This window comes from Sus scrofa, chromosome 14 (assembly GCF_000003025.6).
Source record: "Sus scrofa isolate TJ Tabasco breed Duroc chromosome 14, Sscrofa11.1, whole genome shotgun sequence".
NCBI lineage: Eukaryota > Metazoa > Chordata > Mammalia > Artiodactyla > Suidae > Sus > Sus scrofa.
In genome coordinates, this window is record NC_010456.5 from 37,218,350 (window position 1) to 37,244,959 (window position 26,610).

Consider the following 26,610-nt stretch of genomic DNA (forward strand, 5'->3'; position numbering starts at 1 on the left):
AAGTGCTTCCTCAAGCTGCCTTTCTCTCCAGGAGCAATGAAGAGAAAAATTCCCATGGCCACTGTGATGTCCAGCCTACCTGACACAGCTGGGTATGCCCATCTGTGGCCGCCTGCATAGCTGAACCCCAGAGTCCAGCCACATCTGAGGGAAGGTGGCACCCTCTGACTCCCACAGCAGGCAAGAGAATGGTGAACAACTTTAGTGGAGAAGCTCGAGATAAAAATGGGTTAAAATATTTGATTTTTGCAGCTCCATGAGGTTACACTCAGCTTTCAGGCTTTCTTTCCCTCGCTGGCTCTCTCACCCTCTTTTCCTGCCTCTCGATGAAAAATCTGCTCCAGCTTAATAGAATTACTTCCAGAGCCATCAATGCAAACGCTGTTTCAGGGCAATCTCATTCGAACAAATGTATTTTTATTTGAACAGTGTTACTTGAAAAATTAAATCGTAGTATCTGTTCCCTTTCCCCTCCCTGCCCCCCAGCCCCCGACCATCCACACAGCCCTCACAATGGGAAGGAGAGGAGAGCAGAGCAGAGCGGAACCTTTTTTAAATGAATTTGATCTGATTTAATGATTCCTCTCTGCATTAATTAACAATGAAACCAGCCAATATGTTGTGTCAATCACAGCTGTATCCACGGGCATCCGTTTTATTTGGGGAACCGACTGAAGGTATTGCTTGTTCAAGCTCATTGTCTTTGAAAAGTTCAGAGCTGGGTTAGAGATGGGCTGGTGAAGACGTGGGGACTGGACATGTGTGCAGGTCTGTGCTCAGGTGAGCTAAGGGGAGCTGCCCAGAGGTTGGGACCAAAGAGACAGGGTTCAGATTCAGCTTGAACTCTCAGTAACTGCTTGCTTTGGGGCAAGTCCTGCCACCTCCTTCTGTCTCACTTTCCCCCTCTGTAAACTGGGGACAGGAACTGGAACTCATGAGGTGCCTGGGACAGTTAAAATGACTGTAGGTGTTGGGTACAGAGTTTGTCAGGAACTGAGGCTAAAGATGGTATCTGCTCCCATACCTCCAAAGCCAGAGGTTGGTTTCCAGGGAAGTAAGAAAGCAGGAAAAGCAGCACAAAGTTTCCCCTACCAGTCTGTTTTCTAGGTTTGTACCTCAGCTGTGTTACAGAGTCAGGGCTGGCTTCACAGAGGGACAGTCTGTGCCAGGCTCACAGCACCTACACCCTGAAGGGTCCTTAACTTGATTTAACGTGCCACTGTCACCATCTTCAAATTCAAATAACTTTGTGTGTTTTGTAAGTGACATGTGATGTGACAATGAGCAGAAGAAACAGGCATAATATTCACACCCCCCACCATTTTTAGTTCTACATTTGCATGTAGCATGTGTGATATCTGGTCTGGTTTTTTTTTTTCAATTGAAGCATAGCTGATATACAATATTATACGTTACAGGTGTACAGTATAGTGACTCAATTTTTAAAGGTTACTCCCTGCTTATAGTTATTATAAAATATTTGCTATTCCTTGTGTTGTACAATATGTCCCTGTGGCTTATACCTAATAGTTTGTACCTTTACTCTTCCACCCCATATTGCCCCTCCCCCCTTCCCACTCCCCACTGGAAACCACTAGTTGGTTCTCTATGTCTCTGAGTCTGCTTCTTTTTCTGTTCTATTGAAGAGTTTGTCGTATTTTTTAGATTCTATATGTAAGTGATGTCAAACAGTATTTGTCTTTCTCTGTCTGACTTATTTCACTTAGCATAATTGGGCTGTTTTTTTTTTTTTTTAACAAAGGACCCCCTCCATTTTCATTTTGCACCAAGCCCTGCAAATTATGCTACCAGTTCTTACAGAAGGAAAAAAACGCTCTTGGATGATACTCTATTTAAAAGAACTGTGCTAGTATTTAAAACATGACATAAGGAAATTGACAGAACATTGTAAACCAGCTTTAATGAAAAAAATAAAAATCATTATAAAATAATGAATAAGTAAATAAATAAAGTAAAGAAGGTGGAAACATTTTTTAGCACCTTCTGTGGCTTTGGAACCTCACACCTGGTGCTATGTGTTTTGCCCATGGGCCAAATCCTTTTGCTTCCTCCTTTTGTCAACAAAGTATCATTGGAGCTTTATCAGAACACATCCACTCATTTACATAAGGACTATGGCTGCTTCCTGCTTCAACGGGTCCAAGTGTGGAGATCAAGGTAATGGCAAAGCAAGGAATCGTTCTCAAGCCAACTCGCCCTCAAATGAATGCCTGTAAACCCTGGGCTTCATCAGTGTGTGAAGAAATGCTTGGGGGCAATATCATATGATAACACTTATACATGGAATCTAAAATAAGACACAAATGAACTTATCTGCGAAATAGAAACAGACTCACATACACAGAGAACAGACTTGTGGTTGCCGGGGTGGGGGAAAGGATTGGGAGGTTGGGATTAGCAGAGGCAAACTATTACATAAAAATGGATAAACAATAAGGTCCTACTGTATAGCACAGGGAACTGTATTCACTAGCCTGTGATAAACCATGATGGACAAGAATATGAAAAAGAATATATATATTATATCTGAGTGTGTGTATATATATATCACTTTGCTGTACAGCAGAAATCAACACAACATTATAAATCAACTATACTTCAATAAAATTTTTTAAAAGTAGAGAAAAATGCTTGGGCAGCTAAGCAGTTACCTCTCCAAGGAAAGGGGGCCTATCAGTCTGCAGGGCTGGGTGTTACTGATACAAAATGAACCAAGCCTCAGTGCCCCCTTCACACCCCCACACACTGGGTCCAGTGGCCACTTAATACATACCCCCTTTTTCCTCCCACAGCAGGGTCCCTGATCTCTCTCGGCTGGAGTGCTGTCAAGGAGTGGAAGGCCATCCATCTTTAGGTGAAGTTCTCTCTCCCAGCAGGACTTTGCCTCCCTAGACGCTGAAGCAATAGGACCCTGACAGGCATGATGCATTGTCCACGGGTCACCATCACTGTCCAGGGTGAAGCTCCTGTGTAGGAAGTCCTGAAATACAGAGGAGCCGGCTGAGGGAACATCATGCAGCCATTTGTAATGACAGGGACAAGACCAGCATCAGCACCCAGACGGGGCAGTAGGATGAGGCAGAACAGGCTAGCAAAGTGCATTTCCTACTGCTACTACTATTCATAATAATAATAATAACAAAAGAAGAGTCCTTACTGTGGGCCCAACTCAGTTCTCCACGCTGTGTGTGTATTAACACTTATGTCTCATAATGACTTTACAAGGTAGGACTATTATTATCCCATTATACAGACAAGAAATAGAGAGATTGGTCCTCTGCCCAAAACCACTCAAACAGTAAGAAGCCAAGTCAAAGTGCAAAGAAGTGCTTGGGCAATAGCAAGTCCAGCTAACACAACATTGTAAATCAACTATATTTCAATAAATTTAAAAAAAAAGCAAACCCAGGCCATCTGGCCCTGAAACTCTCCCCAGTGTTGCAGGTTCCTGTGAGATGAAGATAAGCAAAGCACAGCAGGAAGAAAGCCACATGCCCTGACCCCACTTAACAGCTCCATTTTGTTCTCTTTTCTGAAAGAGTTCTGATGCTTACAAAGATCTTAAGGGAAGATCAAGCACCAGAAAGAGTTATACATTGTTCACTCATTCATTTATCCACAGAAATGTATTGAGTACCTTTGATGTACCTAATACTGTGCTATATATACTGGGGAGAAGAGGGGAAGATCAGGTAAGTTTCCTGCTCCCAGGAGGCTTAAAACCTTACGGTGCAAAAAGACATCAATGCAATGCTCAGTGCATGAGTGTAAATGTCACAGGAGGGGAGGGATGCAGCACTCTGAGCACCTGCAATTGGGGTGTCCAGGGCCTTCCCTGCAGGAGTGATACTTGCACTGAGATCCGAAGAAGGTGTAAGAGTGAACTCAAGGAGGGAAAAGCAATGCAGGCAGAAGGAACAGCATGAGCGAAGGTCTCACATCTGAGAGTATATGGTATTCAAGGAACTGAGAGATGGTCAGGACAGCTGGAATCCTACCAGCATGGAGGCTCAAGGCACAAGATGAGGGTACAGGGCTAGGAAGGACACCCCCCCTCCCCAAGACCTTGTGGCCTCTGGGAGGGATCCTGAGAGTAATCTCAGAGGGATTTAAGCTCACTGGTCACAGGCTCAGAGCAGTACTTCTTATTGGCTCATAAGTGAAGCACTGGTTTGGTTTTCACAGTTGTACTCTAGGTAATCACCAACCATGGGCACTCCCACCAAGGAGGCTCAGGACAGGAATCTGGGGTAGGATCAGGGGCAGGAGACAGAAGACAGGCAGGGAGAAGAGGGAGAGGCTGCTGGACACAGGGCAGCAGGTGAGAGGAAGAGAGTCAGGCATGGGACAGAGATAGAAACCCCAAGATCCCCAAGGAAACTCTCCTTGCCCTCTACCCCAGTCCTTTGCCCCCTCTCTTTGGGAGTTTGGCTGAAGTCTGGGGAATTTTTAGGGCAAAAGCAAGGCTGGCCACCTTTTCTGGGGTGCCAGATCAAGCCTGGGAGAGAGAGGTCTAGGAAGGGAAGCAAAGAGCAGTACAGACAAGCCCAGGGAGAAGGAATAGATTTGGTCTCGTCCCCTGAAACAAGCCAGCTGAGTGGGGTGGAGTTAACAGCTTATCTTAACCTTCACCCACCTGTAGAATGTTTCCGTATAAATTGGGACAGTTGTTGAATGTCTACATCAGAGACCACTCTAGCCTCTTACTACAATATAACCCTGATTCTGGGGGACAATGTGGTGGGGGCGGGTGCTGCTCCTTCCTGAGCTGTCAGTGCAAGTGTCAAGAAAGTAAGTTTCACCCAAAGCAAGCTCCTACCTTGCACCTCTGTGGTCCTTTCTTGACTAAAATCAAATATTAGTCTCCATTCACACATTAGGATCCTGGGCACAGAGAGGTTATATGACTTAGCAAAGGTAACAAAGGGCACAAAGTAGAATGGGAAAAAAAAGAGGGAAATATCTTTTAAAACAAAAATCAACCATAATCTTTCTGCTTTTTGTGGAGTGGTACTGTTCAGCAGTTTATCTCTTGGGATATGTAACACAAAAGGGCAATTAATAATAATAATTGTCCATGGAGAGCAGACTTGTGGTTGCCAAGGGGAAGGAGGAGGGAGTGGGATGACTGGGTGTTTGGGGTTAATTCATGCAAACTATTCCATTTAGAATGGATAAGCCATGAGGTCCTGCTATACAGCACAGGGAACTATATCCAAACTCTTGTGATAGACCATGATGGAAGACAATATGAGAAAAAAGAGTGTGTATGTGTGTGTGTGAGAGAGAGAAAGATGGGTCATTTTGCTGTATACCAGAAATTGACAGAACATTGCAAATCAACCATAATAAAAAAATAAAATAAAAGTTCAAAAAAATAGTTGTCCATTCCTACTGTGGTATAACAAACCACACCAAGATTTAGTGGCATTAAATAGCCATTTTGTTTATGCTTTCATTCTGTGGGTCAAGAATTTGGAAAGGGCATAGTGGGAACAACCTCTCCCCACGATATCTGGTGTCTAAGCTGGAAGATTTGACAACAGGGATGATCCAATGACTAGGGACTGAAATCATCTGGGGGTGTTTTGACTCCCATGTCTGGCAGTTGATAATGGCTGCTGGCTGGGACCACAACTGGGCTGTTGGCCAGAATAGCAGCATGAGGCATCTCCATGTGGGCTTTTAGGTTTCCTCACAGTATGATGGCTCACTCCAAGACTAAGCCATTGAAGAGACTAAGGAGGAAGTGCATGGCACTTTTAAGAACCACTCTTGGGCATATATCCAGACAAAACTTTTCTTAAAAAAGATGCATGCACCTGAATGTTCATTGCAGCTCTATTCACAACAGCCAAGACATGGAAACAACCCAAATGTCGATCGACAGATGATTGGATTAGGAAGGTGTGGTATATATACACAACGGAATACTACTCAGCCATAAAAAAGAACGAAATAATGCCATTTGCAGCAACATGGATGGAACTAGAGACTCTTATCCTGAGTGAAGTAAGTCAGAAAGAGAAAGACAAATACCATATAATATCACTCATATCTGGTATCTAATATGTGGTACAAATGAACCTTTCCACAGAAAAGAAAATCATTGACTTGGAAAATAGACTTACAGTTGCACAGGGGGAGGGAGTGGGAGGGATTGGGAGCTTGGGGTTGACGGATGCAAACTATTGCTTTTGGAATGGACCAACAATAAGATCCTGGTGTGTAGCACCGAGAACTATGTCTAGATACTTACAATGCAGCATAACAATGCGTGAAAAAATTATGTATACATGTATGTGTAACTTGGTCCCCATGCTGTACAGTAGGGAAAAAAGTATGTTGGGGAAATAACAATAAAAAATAAATAAAAAAAAAAAAGAACTAGCCTCAGTGTTCACACAGCATCAATTCTTCAACGCTCTTTGGTCAAAGCAGTCACAAAGGTTCACCAACTTTAAAGAGATGTCAACCCCACACTCAGTTGGTGGAGTATCAAGGTCACATTATGAGACAAATATATGGGATGGGAGGTATTGTTGTGGCCATGACCCTACCCTTGGTCTGGGTTGAAGTCATCTTGCCAGAATTTGCTTCCTCGGGGGAGCCTTCTCTATCCCTGTGGACATTAGTTCTCCCTCTTATACTCTCTCATAACTCTTTATATATTTCCTGCTTGGGTCAGAGCTCTTTTCTTTTTGTGAGTAACAGAAACTCGAATTAAACAAGTGCAATTAGCTCGTGTGATAGCTAAGTCCTGAGATGGGGCTACGCACAGACTTCTGGGCTTTGAACTTTCTCTCTCTCTCCCTGTGCAGATTGGTTTTGCTGCTTTCTTATGTGTTGACCCTTTTTTTTTTCTCCTTAAAAAAATAGTTCTTCTCCACATGACTGGAATTGAGAGGGTATGCAGGCAGGCAGACAACTCCATCCATATTTACATCCTTCCTATTTCCTTTTGCCCACAGACAGTTCCAGAAAGGAGCTCTGGTTTGCTCTGTTTTGGACATGTGCCCATCCCTTAGCCAATCAGTGCAACCAGAGGGATGATCCACTATGATTGGCCAACATGGGTCACGTGTCCAGCCTTGGGACCACAGACGTAAGGATGACAGATATTACCAGCAGGCTAGCAGAAACCACATGGTAGGGAGAAGGGACGGCTCCCCAAAGAAAGTGGGGAGTTTGGGGTGGAAGAATGGGGCATAAGATATTGAATTTAAAAAAAAGGAGCAGCTACGCATGTCAGCAGCTATCCTATCTATAATTATCTGTTTGAGTGATTATTTATGTGACTAAGGACCACAGCCCCACACAGAAGACCCATTTTCAAGAGAATAAAAATGAGGTCATTATTGCAAGAAGGAGGGAGAGCCAAGAAGTGATGGAGAGGAGAGACAAAGACGCTTCAAGTGCTAAAAGTCCAAAGGCAAATATCTCAAGGAAGAGAGCCAGGCAGAAGCTTCAGTGCCTTCCTGGCTTACCTCAAAAGCTACAGAGTGTCACTTCTGCCATATTCTATTCTTTAGAAGCGAGTCAACAAGCCTGGCCCACATTCCAGGAGAAGGGAACTAGACTCCATCTTTGATCAGAGATGTGTCAAGGTATTTGCAAATATGTTTTAAAACCAACACACTTCCTGTTATCCCTTCTTCCACCCACAGCCATGTTCCTATATGCTTTCCAAGGCTGATGGATCTTCAGAAGCAGCCGACCTCACAGAATCCAGAGCAGCTGCAAGTCATTCTTGAGATTCTTTAATATTATTCATAGAAATATTGCCTCATTCTGACCAGGAGAGAGGGTGGACAGGAACAACAGACCAGGTCCCTAACTCTTTCTGGCTCCTTCTGAGAGAGGAAGGGAAAAGAAATGAGTGGCTACCTCTCCCATTTGTAGACACCATCACTATTGTCATTATCTGTCATATCCAAACAGCTCTGTGAGTTAGGCAAAGTAATTGTCCCCATGTCCCAGAGGAGGTACTGAGGCTCAGAGGGAGAGAATGAATTGCTGTGTTAGTGCATAACCAATGAAGCCTGGATTTTAAGTCCCCAGCACTTTAATTTTGGGGGCAGGATGTCCATCCTCCTATTTCTAACCTTGTGCTACTCCATCCTGTGAACTACTCGTATCTCTCAGTTCATAGGGAAGAAGCAGTTCCCACCAGTGAGGTTTACACCCATCTTAACTGCTCAATAAAACCTCATGAGACTTCCTCGAATCCAGAGAAGTTAAGTCCTGACACTTTAACAGCTCATTGACGATACACAAACCAGATGGACCTGGGCCTTGAATCCATTTTGCACCATCAGGCAGCAATCATGTTATAGGCTCTGCATGCTGGCCGGGCACAGAACCCTGCTCTTTGTTCTGTCCACAGACACCCTGGAGCAGGGGAGGAGGGTACCTATTTCCTGTCTTGCATCTGTTTATAAGTATGCCACCAAAGAAGAGAGGCTGTTCATCTTTCCCTCTGGATTTAAGCACCCTTTCAGCTCTTCGTGAATTAAGACAGGTAAGATTTTAGGTAACTGACATTCTGCAAAGAAACTGACTAGGATGTGAGGTTTCCTTGGTGAAAGATAAAAGTGTAGCCTTTGGTTTTTATGCCTCTAGGAGAGAAGTGATGTGGTTTAGATCATGGACTCTAGATTCATGAAGACCTTGGTTCTAACTCCAACTCTGCCATTTACTGCTGATTTAAACAGAGACAAATGACTTAATTACCAAGTCTCCCTTTTTTTCACATTAAGACGGGAATGGCATACAGGTGTTACATCTAGGGACACTGGGAGCATAACATGGCTGGCACATAATATGTGCTTAGTTTGGGGTTGCAATCGAAGCCCCCAAGAACTCAGTAATGCAGTGGAGAAAACAGGTGATAAACTTATTAGGAAGCATATGACTCAGCACTTTCCAAAGTTGTATCCAAGGACCACCATTTCAGAAGATATTCTGTGAAGGAAAAATACATGAAAAAGAGGATCTGTCAACTCCATTTGGGAAACAGTGGGTAAGACAAAAATAAACAGGCTTTGGCTAGTTGTATTTTCACTGTGGAGCCTGTAATATACCCATGCACTCTGTGGCCAAGGTGAGGGATATGTTCAGATGTGTGTAGGATGGGGAAGTACATAGGCTCCCAACATACTTGATCATGGAAGATCATAGAAAGATAGATAATAGAAAGTTAGGTGCATGGATGGATAGATTGATGAATGGCTGTATAGGTGGATATAATCAATGGATGATGAGCAGGTGGATGGATAGATGAATAGGCAGGTGGAGAGAGAGAAAAGGAGAGTGAGAAAAAGAAAGAGAGAGAGAGAGAGGGAAGGCCCCTTCCCAGCCTCTTTTGACATATGCAGGCTACTAGTATTTTGCATAATACTATTTGAGACAATTTGCTGTAAGTGATGCTGCAAGATCCCCATTACAAAGTTAAGAGAGGGTCATAGAGATGCTCAAGTACAGGCAGTCACTTTCTACTGGAGAAGGGACATCCATCCCATTTATTTTGGCAGAAGGAAAGGAGGAAACATTAGAATTTTAGTTATTGTTGGTGGTAGGATCAAAGTAAAAAAGGAGGAAGTTGAGCCAGGAAGTCAGGGCTTCCATTTTCTCCCTGAAGCATATCATCACACAAGGTGGACTCTGAGAGCGTAAGAGGCAAGGGGGCTTTGGAGAAGAGAAAGGTGATGGGAGATTGAGGCTCAGCAGAGCAGAGAGGAAGGAAAATCCCTTGACTTTTTCCAGAGAATCACCATCAATTTTTACCAATTTTTACCCTATTTTCTCAGTCCTCTAAGAACTAATTTTGAAAGAACTATAGGGAATTAAGTGGTCTATATTTTCAAAAACTGTAACTTTCTTTTGGCTACAATGTATAAATAGAAGTGCATGGAGAGCTTTCCTATGTAGATACTGAGGTTGATCAGAGGAATCAGAAAAGATGTCTAATACCCTATAATAAGAATTTCTCACTTTGGAAAAGATATGTATATATTAAACTGAATAAAGACCCCAACTATACCCACATCCTAATCTTTGGAACCTGTGAATGTCACTTAATAGGCCAAAAGGAGCTTTGCTGGTGTGATTAAGGATCCTGAGATGGAGAAATTATCCTGGATTATCTGCCTGGGCCATGTTTTTACAAGGAGGAGGGAGAGGGAGATTTGACTACAGGAGAGGAGAAATGATGTGATAAATTAATCAAAGATTAAGAGTGATGCAGTCTCAAGTCAAGGAATGCCAGCAGCCACTGGAATTTGGAAAAGGTCAGGAACAGATTCTCCCCTGGAACCTCTAGAAGGAACCAGCCTTGCTGATACCTTAAGTTTAAGTTCCTATGATTCATTTCAGATTTCTGGCCTCCAGAATGGTAAGAGCATACATTTCTATTGTTTTAAGCTACTAAATTTATGGCAATCTGTTACAACAGCAATACGAAACAAATACATCATATATGTATAAAAGAATGTGTGTGTGTGTGTGTGTATGTGTGTGTGTGTGTACTTGACACAGCCCTACAACAGAGACCATTATTGATGCCATGGTGCAGGAGAGAAGTTAAAAAGAGAATTTAGGAATCAGATTGTTATGATCATTATACAATACAGATGTGATAAATTCATTTGAGTAATAAAAAAAAAAAAGAGAGAGAGAGAGAGTTTAGGTATTTGGCTCCAGGCTACACAGCTCAGACCTGGGGAATCATGTTCCAGAGTCTACACTTATCCATACTATGCTGCCCATCTTGGTTTTGAGGAGTGTTGGGAAAGGTCAGGGAAGGAAGGCCTAAAATAGAGAATGGATTTGATGGTATTCAGAAGGAAACAAATTGGCAATTCCACTGACAATTGGAAGGCTGATTAACAGTTGACAGGATGGATGGAGCACTGGATGAAGCCTAAATATCCAAGAATTGAAGAGAATTGAAGACCTATTAGGTAGGCCCCATGGCCCTTGACACTAAGACTGTAATGAACATCGTGAAGTACCTGGGTGCTGCATTCAAATTCAGCTCTCGTCTATAACCAACTAAGAGGCTTTAGATAAGTGACTTCACCTCTGTATGCCTCAGTTTCCTCTTCTGAGAAAGTGGCATAATAATGGCAACCAGCTCATGGGGTTGTTATAAGAATTAACTGAAATTCTACATGAAAAGAGCCTAGCTGAGTACCTGGCCTATAGTAAACCCTCCATGATAAGCTGTTTTTATTATTTTTATCACTGTCACATAATATCACATAGCTGTCAACCATCACACTGATTTTTTAGGCTAAAAGTTAGTCATGACATATTAAGTACATAGTAGTTTAGAAATTAGTAAACAGAGAAACAGTCCCAGGGAGAAAAGCTGTTTTATCTGGGAAAGGAAATTATAATAGTTTTCTTTCGTTCTTTCTGTAATTGCAACAAAATGCATGTAACATAAAATTTGCCATCTTAGCCATTTTTAAGTGTGGAGTTCAATGGTACTAAGCATATCCATATTATGTCTTCTGTCCTTTGGGTTCACTTTTTATCTTTGCCATTTTCCTACAGTGAGCACAAATTACGTTTGTTAACATTTTAATATAGTTTTTAAATCAGAAGAAATGGCTAATAAAAGAGACACAAAGAGAAAGAAAGGCATAGCTTGGGTGAAAATGTTTGTAACATTTAAGACAGTCAAAAGGACAATAGCCATAATCTGTTTTAAAAAAAAAAGTTTGCAAATCAATTTAAAAAGACAGCTAGAGTTCCCTGGTGGCTCAGCAGGTTCAGGATTTGGTGTTGTCACTGCTGTGGCTCAGGCCACTGCTGTGGTGCAGACTTGATCCAGGAATTTCCACCTGCCACAGGCACAGCCAAGAAATAAATTAATTAATTAAAAAATAAAAAGACAAAAAGCTAACAGAAATAAATGGGTAAAAGATATGAACAGTCAGTAAAGATGACGCTCAGTCTTATAAGCAAAAGACATTAATTCAAATGAGGTAGTCTATTTACAAACCTTTCAAAGTGCTTATAGCTACTAGTGAAGGTTGAATCTTTTTCTTTACAGCGTCTCCAAAATTAAGAATAAGTGCTTTTACATCTTTTCAGAGAGCAGTTACATTCTACCTGGCAACATTTACAGTTTTCTTTGCTCTGGCAATTTTCCTTCTAGAAATTTCCTTATACCTACAGAGGAATATAAGTATTAGGGATTTCCTGCAGCATTTTTTGCATTGACAACATTTGGAAAATAACCTGAAAGTCAGTCAATTGAGGATTGTTTCAATAAATTATGGCACATCCATATTATGGAATATAAAGTTACTGTCTAAAAAATAAAAATGAAATACATGTACTGACGTGGAAAGATACCCTGACATTAACAGGAAAAAATGCAAATATCAAAACAATGAATGTAGTATGTGCCTGTCTATATCGAAAAATAAAAATCACACAAGGACTGCTGTGTGGGTATGAATGTATGTGGATGCATGTTCAAAAACATCTATCAAAGTTTACTCCAAATGATAACAGTGGTTATCTACAGAAAGGGGAGAGGGATTTGCAGAGAGAAGAGGGGAGTTTTCTTTCCTACTTGATTCTCTTCTCAATTATTTAGACTTAAAAAAAAAAGTACTGTGACCATATAATCCTTCTACAATACCATTCTACAATACCTTTCTACTGTCTACAGAAAAACACAAAATCTGCTGTCAAAGGGGAGTTTATCATCGCTGAGCATCTGGGAATGGCCGCCGAAGCAGACACAGCTGATGCACCATCTCCCCAAAGGGGTCAAGGATCCGTGCAGACAGGCAGGCAGGGCCAAACTCTGGCAGACCAATAACTATCCATCTTGTTCTCTAAGTCAGGAAGTCACTTCTACCACCTCTCTCAATAACTCATTCCAGGACTTAATAACCTTTCCTTGAAGGAAGTTCTTCCTCTCATCATAGCTAAGTTCTTCCTGCTGCCCTGTCAGCCCTAATGGATGGGTCTCCTTTTCCTCCCCAACTTTTTGGAGTCAGGGGCCAAACATGATGAACAGGAAAGGGAACACGTCGATGTTCAGCAGTCACTTCTGCCCCACGCAGTGGCATTGGTCCTAGGATCTTGGCATGGCAGTGACCATGACCATCTACTTTTATGGCTGAGACTGCCGAAGATTCTCTCTGCAGCCCAAGGGGTTCCCAGGGGTCCCCTGTCTGCCCATCCCCGCCACTGGATACTGTGCTCTGTGTAAACTCTGCCTCCCTGGCCTCTTTCCTGTCATATTTCATGCATCCCGATGGCCACTCAGGCCAAGATTTACGGAATTCATATCCTTTCGAGCTGGAGGAAAATGGGAAACTCAAGATTTATTATCCCTCTAGGAAAAGCTAGGAAGATGCAGACCCAGGAGCTTGAGGGGGTATGGAGGTGAGTTGGAAAGACAAGCATTGATTTGATCACAGCCTCATCAAGTTGGGGCTTGGGACTCTGCCATCCCTGACAGCAAGCTCATTTCTTCTAGAATCTTCTCTCCTCTTCCAGGCTCCTCTAGAGTGTGGGGCACAGGACCAGGGACTACAGATGACAAAAGACCAATATGACAGAGCTCATGCTTTCCAAACACTTGGGATTCCTGGAAGGGGATAGACAGGTACATTAATCATTCCACTGCAAAGCAAACATGTTTTAGTCTTCTCTTAGGACAGTGATGAAACATATATTTGGAAATCAGTAGAGTGCCCACTTTGTGGCTTACTAGTAGAGATAACTGTGCAAGTTATTTTAACCTGGCTGAGTCTTCGTTCCCTGATCTGTAAACTGGGATTGCTAATTGTATTTTCTCTGCAGGGACTGTGTGCATTTAAGGAACTAGAGTGTGTGGTGGGCTTGAGAACCAGACTGTCAAGGTTTAATCCACATCACGGTGACTCACCAGCTGTGTAACTGTAGTTAGGACACATAACGTCTCTGTGCCTCAGTTTCACATCTGAACAATGATCACAGGAGTAGTACCAACCTCACCGGGCTAATGTGAGTTAGCACGGGTGAGGTGCTCAGAGCAGTGTCTGGACCATAATAAATATCAGATGGGCTCGCAATTAGTATTAAATTACATAGGGAGTATGTGTGGAAGATAAATCTGGAAGTGTGAAGTGGTATCAGATCGTTCTGACAACATCAAACTGGGGGTTAGATCAGCATGGCTGACTGGCTTAGCAGCTCAGGCTTAACTAGTGGTAGTGCATACAAGGCATAAAAAGTCACTGAAGCTCATTAACATGTGTGCACATCACTGTGTATCACAGATTATACTCCAATGAAAAATCAAATTCTCCTTAATATGATTTTTTAATAAAAATAAGAACAATGCAGGGTCTGGAGTTGGATTGCTTCAGTAGGTATCACAGATCCACGACCAATCAACTATCTGACGGTTACATAACCTTTGTGCCTCTCTCACTTGAGTCTCTAAAATAGAAATGGAGCTAGTATCAACCTCACAGGGTAGTGGGAGTTAAATGAGGTAATACACGTAAGGGTCTTAAAAGGATGCCTGACCAATATGATGCACTCAATACTACACTTCAGCAAAATTAGTGGTTTGAAGTTGGCGTCTTGGGTATGCAGCTAGTGTTGTCTCTTCCTAGAGGTGTGGCCTTGGGACAGTCATGCTCCCTCTCTCCGCCTCATATTCCTGCATTATCACATGCAATAACCAGGCCTGCTTTACAAGGTTACCACTAGGGTTGAAGGAAATGTCTTTAAAATGGCACTGACAGGCACCCAGCCCATGGTAATTGATCATCATCATTGCCATCCTCTTCTAAACAAGATCAATGCCATCATTACTATCACTGGTTAGAAGGGAGTTGGGCCAGATTCAAGAGAAAAATAGGGTTTGATCAGACTTCATCAAGAGGGCACCAGGTGCCAATATGGAAGACTAAAGTAGCCAAAGGCAGGCTGGAGATGCCTTGAAGGACCCCCTCCCCTTTCCCACACAACCCACTGCCACTTCTTTACATTTCAGTCAAATTTGACCAAGGAGGGAAAACCAAGAGGAATAAGTGATCTGAACAGCCCTATAAATTAGGTGACATAGCCTCCTTTCTGGGAATCCACAAGATCCATTTTCACTCTCAGCGGCAGAGGTGCCTTCTCTACCTCCAGGAGAATTCAAGGGTCCCAGACACCGCTGCTCAGTAACTTCATCACATGCACCTCCTGGACCAAAAACCAACTCTAGCCACAGGGCTCTTCAGTGAAGTCCAAGGAGGCCTTCGGATCACTATGAGACAATAATAACAACTGGTATCAATATTCAAAGCTAAGAACTCTGCCTTATACACAGGAATACACAGGAAGTGTTCAGTAAATATTTGTTGAATGAATCAATGGTTTCGACTTTCATGTATAGAGTGCTTATTATACTGCCAGGCAATATTCTAACCATCTTACACTCTTTTGAGGGGAGAGAGATGCACAGGCAGCATGTGGAAGTTCCCAGGCTAGGGACTGAATCAGAGTACAGCTGGGGCAAGATCCAAGCTGCATCTGTGACCTACAATGCAGCTTGCAGCAATACCAGATCCTTAACCCACCAAGTGAGGCCAGGGACTAAACCTGAATCCTCATGTTCTTAACTCGTTGAGCCACCATGGGAACTCTCACTCATGCTCTTAAGTAAGCCACAGAGCCTCCTCATGGATAGCTTTCTATTACTACCCCATTTTTTGGCCACACCTGTGGTACATGGAAGTTCCTGGGCCAGGGATCGAACCTGCACCACAGTGGCAACCCAAGCAGTGAGCACAATGGATCCTTAACGTGTTGCACCACAAGGGAATGCACTATCCTTATTTTATAAATAAGGAAAGGGGGGGTCTGAGAGAGGGGAAGTCACATGCCCGTGGTCACACAGCTAGAGGGTGGCCGAGCAGCCTTCCACTCAGGTTGAGGCCAGTTTCCAAGCTGGTGCTCTTCCAATATGCCTCATTCCCTCTCAAGTGACTCCTGCTCTGTAAATTCACGTGCTACACACACGCCACCTCCACCCACACCCCACGACTCACCCAAGTGTCTTAACCCCACCCCCCACCCCCAGACATACAGAGGACTTTCAATAACTTCCTATGGAATGAATGAACCAATGTCACAGACCATCTGCTGAAGTCTCCCTGGGAACATACATCTTTTTCAACTTTCTAACGAGTTGAAGCGTCTTTCCTCCCAGGCTCCCTTGGGCCTCTTAAAACTTCAGGAGGATGCAGCAGCCCTCAAAGCTTCGTCTCTGTCCCAGAGCCAACAATCAATGGGAGATTAACATCCATAAGTTACAAGACACTATGATTATTTTTCCTACTCCACTTAAAGCCCCAGGATCCATAATGTTTTCTCGACGTGACCCCCAAACGAAGTCATTTCATGGTCAGGGGCTCCATTGTTGCACCTGGAAAGAAGCAGGTTAACACGGCTAACACCTGCCCAGTCTTCTTCACAGGGTTATATGAGGCTAAAATGAGAAAGCTAGTTCAGAGAGTAAGCCTGGTATCAGAGGGCCATGGTTAAATCCCAACCCTGTCCTTGACCTGCCATCTGACCTTGAGAAAAAGAACCTTCTGGAATATCCATTTCTGGATCTCACTAAGGCAGATATTAAGATGTTAATATGTATAATGTTAAGTATACTGGCTTTATAGGCTGTTGTGACAACTTAGGACACTTGAGAATACATTCTGTATTAAAGAAATGGAAACTATCCCCACTCTTTGTTTCATTCTAAGGCTTCATGGATTTGAAAACCACTCTTATTCTTTCAGGAAAATAGGAAACTTGGCTACCTTGACTGTTTTCAATGACTGTAAGGCACACTTGATTTTGGAAATAACAGAATATGAAAAGTAGTGTGCCTTGACATTAAGGAAAGAGGGTATAACTATTATCACAATGAACAGGAATGTACTTTGACAACTGTTTAAAAAAAAACTCAAGGAAGGCAAAGAAAATAATAAAAATGGGAAAGTGGATATTCTCACACCCTTTATGGGTCATGAAACAAAGATTCAGAGAAGGCAGTCACATAGCAAGTGACTTTCAACTCAAGTTTTCCCCTGGTGGTCTAGTGATTAGGATTCAGCCTTCTCTCCCAACAAATTTATTTTATTTTATTTTATTTACTTTTTGTTTCACTTTGCTTTGCTTCCCTTCACTTAATGTAACTTTATATTTTATCTTATTTTTTTAATGTCACCTTGTTCTAAAGTTGGGTCTTGGTTAAGTCCCAAGGAATCAATGTCATACCTTCTATTATTACCTGGGCCAAGGATGTTGGTCCACATCCTTGTCTGGGTGCCAGCGGTAAACAATCAGAAGTGGCTGCCTTGGACAACTCTGTGGGAAGTGATTCTGAACTCATACCTGGGATCAGCTATCCTCATCAGCTGGTGATGTCTGTCACCTGTGCTCCCATGGGTGCATGACAGCGAGTGTGCTGTGACTGCTGTGTCTGAAGCAAATAGCTCCAAAGAACAGAAAAGACCTTTGAAGATTGCCTGGATCATCCCCTACATTTATGTGTGAGCTGTAGAGGGTGAGTCCTTAAGGAAATACAGAGAGGTGAGTCCAGATTCAGCCAAGCACCCTTTCTGCAATACTGTGATAGATTCACAAAAAGGCTTAAGGTCACAGGTGCTGGTGCATCTAGAGCAGCTCCATTAGCAATGGGATTTTAACAAAGGCCACCCATCAGTAAGTCTACAAATAATAAATGCTGGAGAGGGTGTGGAGAAAAGGGTACCCTCCTACACTGTTGGTGGGAATGTAAGCTGGTACAACCACTATCGAGAACAGTATGGAGGTACCTTAGAAAACTATACATAGAACTTCCATATGACCCGGCAATCCCACTCTTGGGCATATATCCAGACAAAACTTTCCTTGAAAAAGACACATGCACCTGCATGTTCATTGCAGCACTTCACAGTAGCCAAGACATAGAAACAACCCAAATGTCCATCAACAGATGACTGGATTAAGATGTGGTATATATACCCAATGGAATACTACTTAGCCATAAGAAAGAACAAAATAATGCCATTTGCCAAAACATGGATGGAACTAGAGACTCTCATACTAAGTGAAGTAAGTCAGAAAGAGAAAGACAAATGTCATATGATATTATTTATATCTGGAATCTAATATATGGCATGAATGAATCTTTTTATAAAAAAGAAACTCATGGACCAGAAGAACAGACTTGTGGTTGTCAATGGGGAGGGAGAGGGATGGACTGGGAGTTTGGAGTTAATAGATGCAAACTATTTCATTTGGAGTGGGTAAGTAATGAGATCCTGCTGTATAACACAGGTAACTATATCTAGTCACTTGTGATGGAACATGATGGAGGATAAACGATAATGTGAGAAAAAGGGTATGTGTGTGTGTATATATATATATATGACTGGGTCACTTTGCCATATAGTAGAAATTGACAGAACACTATAAATCAACTGTAATGGAAAGAATAAAAATCATTTTTAAAAAATGGCCAACCAGAGAGCTAGCAATCTCATTACAGCCCCTGCTTTCTGACTTGGTCCTGTCACCCCCTCTAATCATCATGGCCACACAGAGGATCCTGCTGGGGCAGTGAAGGTTACCCGCCCCCAACACACAACTCCTCTGGGCAGAGGCTCCTGAAAGGAGTTGCCTCTCTTCTCCCCCTTCCAAAGTTTGGCTGTGTTTACTTTGTTCACAAAGTGGCTTCCTGTTTCGAAGAGGAATGAGCTTTTTAAAGGGTTATAAATGTGATTCAAAAGGCTTTTTGGACATCAAATGGCTCATAAAAGAAAGGAACATTTCGATGATTTCAACATCAATGAATGAAAACCATACGGTGTTTGCCTCCTACTCTTCTGTTGCACCAAAATGTTCTGGCAAGAGAGAAAAAGTAGAAGTGGCAAGTGGTTTGGGTTTCACCATATCTGGAACTTGAGTTTCCAAAGTCCCAAAATGTAGTTTTTATTGCAGAACAGAGCATATTTGAGTAGAAATATTGCAGCATATGAAACTAGCTAAAAATAAAGATAAATTAAGGGAAAGTATTTCCATAGACTTTTTTTTAATCAAAGTACAGTTGATGTTTCTTCAATTTCTGCTGTACAGCGAAGTGACCCAGTCATACATATATGTATATTCTTTTTTTTCATACTATCTTCCATTATGTTCTGACCCAAGAGATCAGACATAGTTCCCTGTGCTGTACAGTAGGAGGACCCCACAGCTTATCCATTCCAAATGTAACAGTTTTCGGTACCACCTATGGCCTGGACCAGGGATTGAAACTTCACTGCCTCAGAGAGAAGGCTGGATCCTTAACCTGCCTCACCACAATAGGAACTCCCTTCCATAGACTTGTAAAATCTGTTCTGTTTTGCTAACTTCACTTCTATCATATATTCCAATTCATTCTCCTAAAATTGGTTTATCCACATTGGCACTATCAACACTTGAACCAGGTAATTCTTTGTGATGGGGGCTATCTTATACCTTGTAGGATATTAAGCAGCATCCTTTATCTGTACTCATTAGATGCTAGCAGTACCCTCCCCCAAGCTGTGATGATCAAAAGTGCCAAATATCCCGACAAACAATATTTCCCTCTTCCATTGCAAAACATTTCTGGAGTCATAATTCATTTATTTAGTATTCTCAAGTCAATAATGTTGGCATGAGGATGGAAATAGGTGACTAGATGACCTTCAGGGAAAGAAAACAAAATTAAATTCTAATAGGAAAATTAAAATAAAATCATTTAGTTTCTGCATCTCTATGAAAGATAATGCAAATTATTGGTTGCAATAGTATATCCTTTGTACCAGAGTAATGCTGAAGGGCCATTCAGCCAGCCCACACAAATGTCTTAAACATAAGCAAAAACCTAAGGTAACTGGCAAGACTACCAACATGCAGTCAAAAGAATGGTCATGATGCCCAAGTGCTGAAGGTCTTTACTCAGATCTTGCCCTGAGCCTAACTGCATTATGTTTATTTGAAAATGTAATCAGCTTGATGAGCCACTTAAGTCAAAAGCAGGATATTGTAATGCTGCATGTGTGTGCGCGCGCGTGTGTGTGTGTGGGCATGTGTGTGCATGCACGCGTGTGTGTTGGAGGGATGAGAAATTTGATGGATGGGAGGTAGGATGACCAACCATTCTGGTTATCCCCCAACTAATTCCTGCATCCCAGGAAATCTCTGAGACTTAAACTTCAACAGTGGGTCATCCTAGTGGGATAACAACAGAGTTTTAGAGGAAGTCTTTACATACTGCTGGGGGGTGGGGGGGGAGAAGGATGTTAAGGAAAAAGGTACTGAACGCCAAAAAATCACTCAAAGGGAAAAGCTTAACCATCCAGAACCACTGAGTGTAAGAGAAGCAACCCTTGTGTGGGCATCCTGAGCTCGTTCCAACACCACACAGCAACTGATGTCCAAGAGGGTCCCCCAGCCTACAATAACTATTAAGTATTAGGGAGTGACATCAATAAAGATTATAAAGCAAGTAGCTCCAACTTTCACTCAACAGAAATACTCAAATGCAAGTAAAAACAGGCAGAATCAACTTTTTCTGAACTCTGGGAAAGTCAAAGGTTTACAACAACTCACCAACTTGAAAACAGTAGGAAAGATTTTTTTTGCCATGCCCTCGGCATGCAGAAGTTTCCAAGCCAGGGACTGAACCCACACCACAGCAGTGGCCAGAGCCACAGCAATGACAATGCTGGATTCTTAACCGCTAGACCACGAGGGCAACTTCTGCTATTTGTTTTTGATTAGAAAGCTTTTTGACTTTTGACTTGCCTTGTCCCACCCCTTTACTCTGCTTGGTGGCAGAGAGCCTGAACATGATAGCTGTATTCCCAGTGTGGGACTCTGGATCTGGAGGATCAGAGTTGCTATTGTCGGCTCAGGTTGTCATAATAATGTACCACAGACTTGGTGGCTTAAACAACAGAAAGTTATTTCTCATGGTTCTCAATGCTGGGAAATTCAAGGCCAGGGTTCCATCACAATTAGGTTTCAGGGAGAGCCCTCTTCCTGCCTTGCCAATGTCTGTGTTGTTGCTGTGTCTTCACATATTAGAGAGAGAAGGCTCTGGTCTTTTCCTCTCTTTTTGTGCAGATACTAAGGCTTCACCTTCATCATCTCTTCTAAACATAATTACCTCCCAAAAACCCCTCTCCCCTCCAAACACCATTCCATTGGTGGTTAGAGCTTCAACATATGAGTTTTGAAGACACGATTCAGTCCATAGAAAGAGTAAAACAAGCCTCAAAGAATTGTATTTGTCTGTTCTAAACAGCCCACCTACAGGTTACCTGAAGGAATAACCAAGATGTTCTGGCCTTTGCTTTGCCCAACTCAGAACTCACTCAGAACAGAAAAGTGGCTCCAAAGAAAGTATTCTTCCAAAACATTATAAAGCACATGCACAATCCACTGCCACCTTGGACAGAAGATTACGGTGAAGGTAAATAATAAAAGTGCTGAAAGCTCTTTGGGAAGACAAGTTAGGGAAAGAGAGAGAAAGTCTCTTTGGGAAAATTGGGCATTCATAAGCCACCACATATACTGGGGGATCTAAGAAGTTACACACATGCCCAGGGCAGGATACATGCTCAGAAAAGACCTGAGATGACTGTGAACTTTTACCTCTAGTAGATATCTAGGATTGGTACCAACAGGATTGACCACTAAGGCAAAGTTACAAATAGTTTGTTGCACACTGAAAGTACCAGTCTCAGAGCTCCTGCTGTGGCTCAGTGGTAACGAGCCCGACTAATATCCATGAGGACTCAGGTTTGATCCCTGGCCCCACTCAGTGGGTTAAGGATCTGGTGTTGCTCTGAGCTGCTGCATAGGCTGGCAGCTGCAGCTCCAGTTCAACCCCTAACCTGGGAACTTCTATATTCTGCCAGTGAGGCCCTAAAGAGAAAAAAAAAATCAGTCTGCAAGGACTGAGAGATAATTGTTTGTTTTCTTTTCCTTTTTATTTCTCCACATCCCTTCTTCCTTTCTTCTTTCTTTCCTTCCTTCCAGTCTTGGAAATGATATGGTGAAATGGGCACCCTTGTACATCCCTGATGGAGATGTAAAATGGTGCAATCATTTTGGAAAAAAAGCTTGATGGTTCTTCAAAAATCACTATATGACCCAGAAGTTCCACCCCTAGATATACATGTGTGTATATATATACATGTGTGTGTGTGTGTGTGTGTATATATATACATATATATATATATATATATATATATATATATATATATATAAAAGAACTGAAAAGAGATTTTCAAACAAAAACTTTTAAACAATTTTCAAATGCACAATACAGTATGATTAGGTAAGTATAAAGACAGGAAATAATAAAGCTTATAGAAGATATCCTGGTCAAAATGACTCTAATTTGGGAATAATCATTTTTATCTGAATACTAAGGAAAGTAAATCATATTGAGACACAATGTTCGCCTCAGTAAGGAAACAGAATGAAACCAAGGCAATTGATCATAAAGGTGAAGGAGCTGGAGAAGCCAGCCAGGCTGTGCTGACCTGAACCCCCTTGCTATAGCCTGATACATAGCAAGCAATGCTGCCATACTTACTCCTGCTACTGTCTACTCATGGTCTTACTAGGCATAATCAGGAGAGAATGTACTTAAAATTTTCATACAGTATCAGACAGATAATATGCTATTATCATCTGTTTAATCAGTAATTCAACATGTATAGTCCCCCTTACACACCAGGTGCTATGGCAGATTGTGGGCATAGGAAGATCAGTAAGATATTGTTGTTCTAGGGAGCTCGCAAACCTCAGGACGCACTAAATCTTCAGGACATCTTGGCAGGTAGGCATTACAATCTGCCATGAAATCTCTCCCTGCCTCCTGGATAATATCACTGCAGGCAAAAACATTATTTATCCTGGAGCTTCACTGTCTAATATGACAACCCCTAGCTAATCTAGTTATTTAAATTTAAAATTATTAAAATTTAAAAAATAAAAATGTAGTCGCACTCGTCACATTTCAAGGGCCCACTAGTCCCACGTGACTAACGTCTGCCATATTGGACAGCGCAGCTATAGAATATTTCCATGATGGCAGAAAGTTCTACTGAACAGCACTGCCCAGAAATATTATACCTCCAGCATTTGGATGTTAGATTGATGATGGTGGAGCTCGTCCCTTCTGGTTACCTTCCCATGTCTTGGTAAATGTGTGTGTGGTTGTAAGTGTGGTGCATACCATGCCTAAAAGAGCTGCGTTAACAAACAGCTTATCCATAGCAGTTCTGAACAGGCATGGCACAAATACTCCTGGCCTTGAGTTGATTTATCTTGATGTTTGGTTGAATTCCTCACATTTTGGGTCTCTTTGGTAACCTTTTCACCCCGTTCTTTTTTAAGGTGGCTGGCTGGCTGTTATAATTCATCATGAACGCATCTCACTCCAGGCCTGGCTCCCCTGACAGGAGGAACAGCCGGTCTCCAAGAGGTCAAAGGCATTTTTCTCTCTTCGTCTTTCTCAGTTTCCAGCATAGATTTGTCACTCTGAGAAAGCATGAATTCTGGATTTGATGTACTTTAATTGATTTCACCCTCGACAAGTCAGACTGTCCATCAGCTTGCTCCTTGGGCTTCCCTGAACTTTGCTTAAGGCTAAGGCTTTCATCTGTCCCTGGATCCAAGCTGTCACCAAGCAATTTACTCCCCTCTCTAGTCCCTAGGAGCTATCTCATTTTTGTTCCTGTAACTCTCCTGAGGGACGAGAGTTGTGGGATAACATAGGGGAGAGATGATAAAGGACAATTAGGACAAAATAAAAGAAAGAAGGGTGGATGGGAAAGTCCTCATCAGCTGTCAGCTTTTCTTGTGAAATTATCTGATCACCTTGTCTGAATTGTTAATGGGTGAAATCAGGGGGAGAATGGGTGTCTATATGGATGGATGATGAATAGAAGGATGGATGGATGAATAGAAGGAAGGATGATGGATGGATGGATAGACAACTGGGTGGACCAAGGGATGGATGGATGGATGGATGGTTGCATACTTTGATTAAGTGATGGGCAGGCAGAGAGGAAGACACACTGATAAATTTGTGAAAAAAATGTCAGCCACAATCACTAATAATTTTATACATCCAATAGATCTAATACAACTTAAAATGTTTATAGTATTTTACATGTGCTAAAAACTATGGTATGTTTTTGAAGGATGAGAAAACATATGTAGTCCCTGTTACCAAAGAGCTCTCACACAAAAAAAGGAAGAAGCATATATAAAAATAAGAAGTTGCAAGTTAGTTTATATTAAGATAATTTACATTTTAGTAAGAAAAAGGGAGAAGGGCTGAGTTTTAGAGTTTTAGAGACAGCTCATTGAGGCTCAGCAAATAATCAAATTAATAAATGTTAAAGTATTTCTGGGAGCAGAAACTCAAAGAACCTATTCAGGACTGCTCCTAGGTTTAATTATAAAGTAAGATATGTGGGTTTCCCCTGAATTCCCTCTGTTTCCTCCTCATCCATGCAAAGAGTATGGGTTTATGTCAACCTATCTCTACTTTCATGAGGAAACATTAAGGTGTAAGGGATTAGTTGGTTATATTGCTTCTCCCAGGCATCTGCATATTTTCAAAGAGGTTTCTTACACTGAGATTCCTTCTGGAAGAGGACCTATGGCATCAGTGAAAGAATTATTTGAGAGACCAGAATTGTATACTTGGTTTAGCCTTCAGTGTGGTTCTAGCAAACTAAAACTACCCAGTGTTTCAGAAATAGCTCATGATCTGCTAAATGTTATCTGGCGATGGGGTTGACAAACCAAGTCAATGTCAAAAACTCCAGAGTTAGTGATGTAAAGCACTTAATTCAGCGTAAACCTCCAGATGGACCAATCTGCTTTCTCACCTACAAAGCCTGGTATGTAATTGTTGTGCATGACAGAAAAGAATCGCCACAACCTTACTCCCGAACCTGGGTGCTGTCCATGGTTCTAGCAGGTGTGTTGTGGGTTTCTACCATGAAAAATACAAAGAGCATCAAGCATGGCAATGATCTCTTGCACAAAGTTCTTCTAAAAGGACAATTTTAAATTGGCTGCCAAGAGTTCCATAAAAGATGATGACTTGGGAAGATAACCTTCCTGAAGAGACATGTAAGACATAACTTAGCCCTAAATTCAAATCTCACATCACTTCTCTGCATTTAGCTTCTGTTCTTTCAAATCCTACTTCATGTGGTTACAATTGTAATAATTAACTGAAATAGTGCCAGGAAGCGGAGATTAGTGGATAAGACTGGAGACTGTGGCAATAGTCTGCATGGTTTTAAATTCCAAAGGCTACATTTAACTTTGTGACTTTAAGAAATTTACCCCATCCTCTGGTGTGTCACTTTCTTCAACAATAAATGGAGATGCGACCATAATATTCCACATTCATAGCTTTAATAGCTGAGAATGAAATGTTAACCCATGTAAAGCACTTAGAGCAGTATTTAGCATTTACTAAGTGCTCATTTAATGTTTGCTGTTGTTTGCTATTATAGGATTATTTCCACATCCTGGGTTTTCATATGTTTGGACCCCTTGCTAGGAGATCTAACTTTATCAATATTTTTATTCCTTCAATTATTTCTTTATTCATTCATTCAATTCAGAAAATACTTACCAAAAATACACTCCTATTCCTAAATTCTCCAAACTGCAGAGGCAACTATTTATTTATTTATTATTTTTTTGTCTTTTTAGGGCCACACCTGCAGGATATGGAAGTTCCCAGACTAGGGGTCAAATTGGAGCTGCAGCTGCTGGCCTATGCCACAGGCACAGCAACAAAGAATCTGAGCTGCATCTGTGACCTACACCACAGCTCGTGGCAAAGCCGGATCCTTAACCCGCTGAGTGAGGACAATGATCAAATCTGCGTCCTCATGGATGTAGTCAGATTTGTTTCCAGGAGTTCCCGTCATGGCGCAGTGGTTAACGAATCTGACTAGGAACCATGAGGTTGCGGGTTCGGTCCCTGCCCTTGCTCAGTGGGTTAACGATCCGGCGTTGCCGTGAGCTGTGGTGTAGGTTGCAGACGCGGCTCGGATCCCGCGTTGCTGTGGCTCTGGCGTAGGCCAGTGGCTACAGCTCCGATTCGACCCCTAGCCTGGGAACCTCCATATGCTGCGGGAGCGGCCCAAAGAAATAGCAAAAAGACAAAAAAAAAAAAAAAAAAAGATTTGTTTCCATTGAGCCATGACGAGAACTCCCAGAGGCAACTATTTATATGGTGGACTCCTTGACAAATATCTACTAGATTAAAGATTAGACTTTGTTAACTTTAAGGACTCTTCCAACTTTATTTCCATAAATTGAATTAAATTGGACTGAATCGAATTGAATGTGCTAAATACATCAAAACAGTCTTTAAGCTACCTTTGATTCTGTTAACTCTTTTTCTTCTGCTTTTGTTCCATCCATTCCTAAGTTTTTTCTTGTGGGTCCCACTTCTAGTAAGATCTTGAGAATTTTAAAACTAAATATCACTTT

At 42.0% G+C, this 26,610-nt stretch overlaps 1 long non-coding RNA gene across 5 annotated transcripts in view; it reads right to left on the reverse strand.

Moving 5' to 3' along the window:
- Positions 1–26,610, reverse strand: part of LOC110256790 — a 471,534-nt gene that overhangs the window by 221,376 nt on the left and 223,548 nt on the right. For 3 of the 5 annotated variants that reach the window (XR_002338779.1, XR_002338778.1, XR_002338780.1), the window contains exon 4: positions 2,795–3,001. The exons of 1 other annotated variant lie outside the window; for it this stretch is intronic. This is a non-coding gene — a long non-coding RNA (uncharacterized LOC110256790). Of the gene's footprint in view, positions 1–2,794; positions 3,002–11,899; positions 13,640–26,610 lie in introns of those variants that run through there. One more of the 5 variants, XR_002338782.1, reaches the window with a different exon arrangement.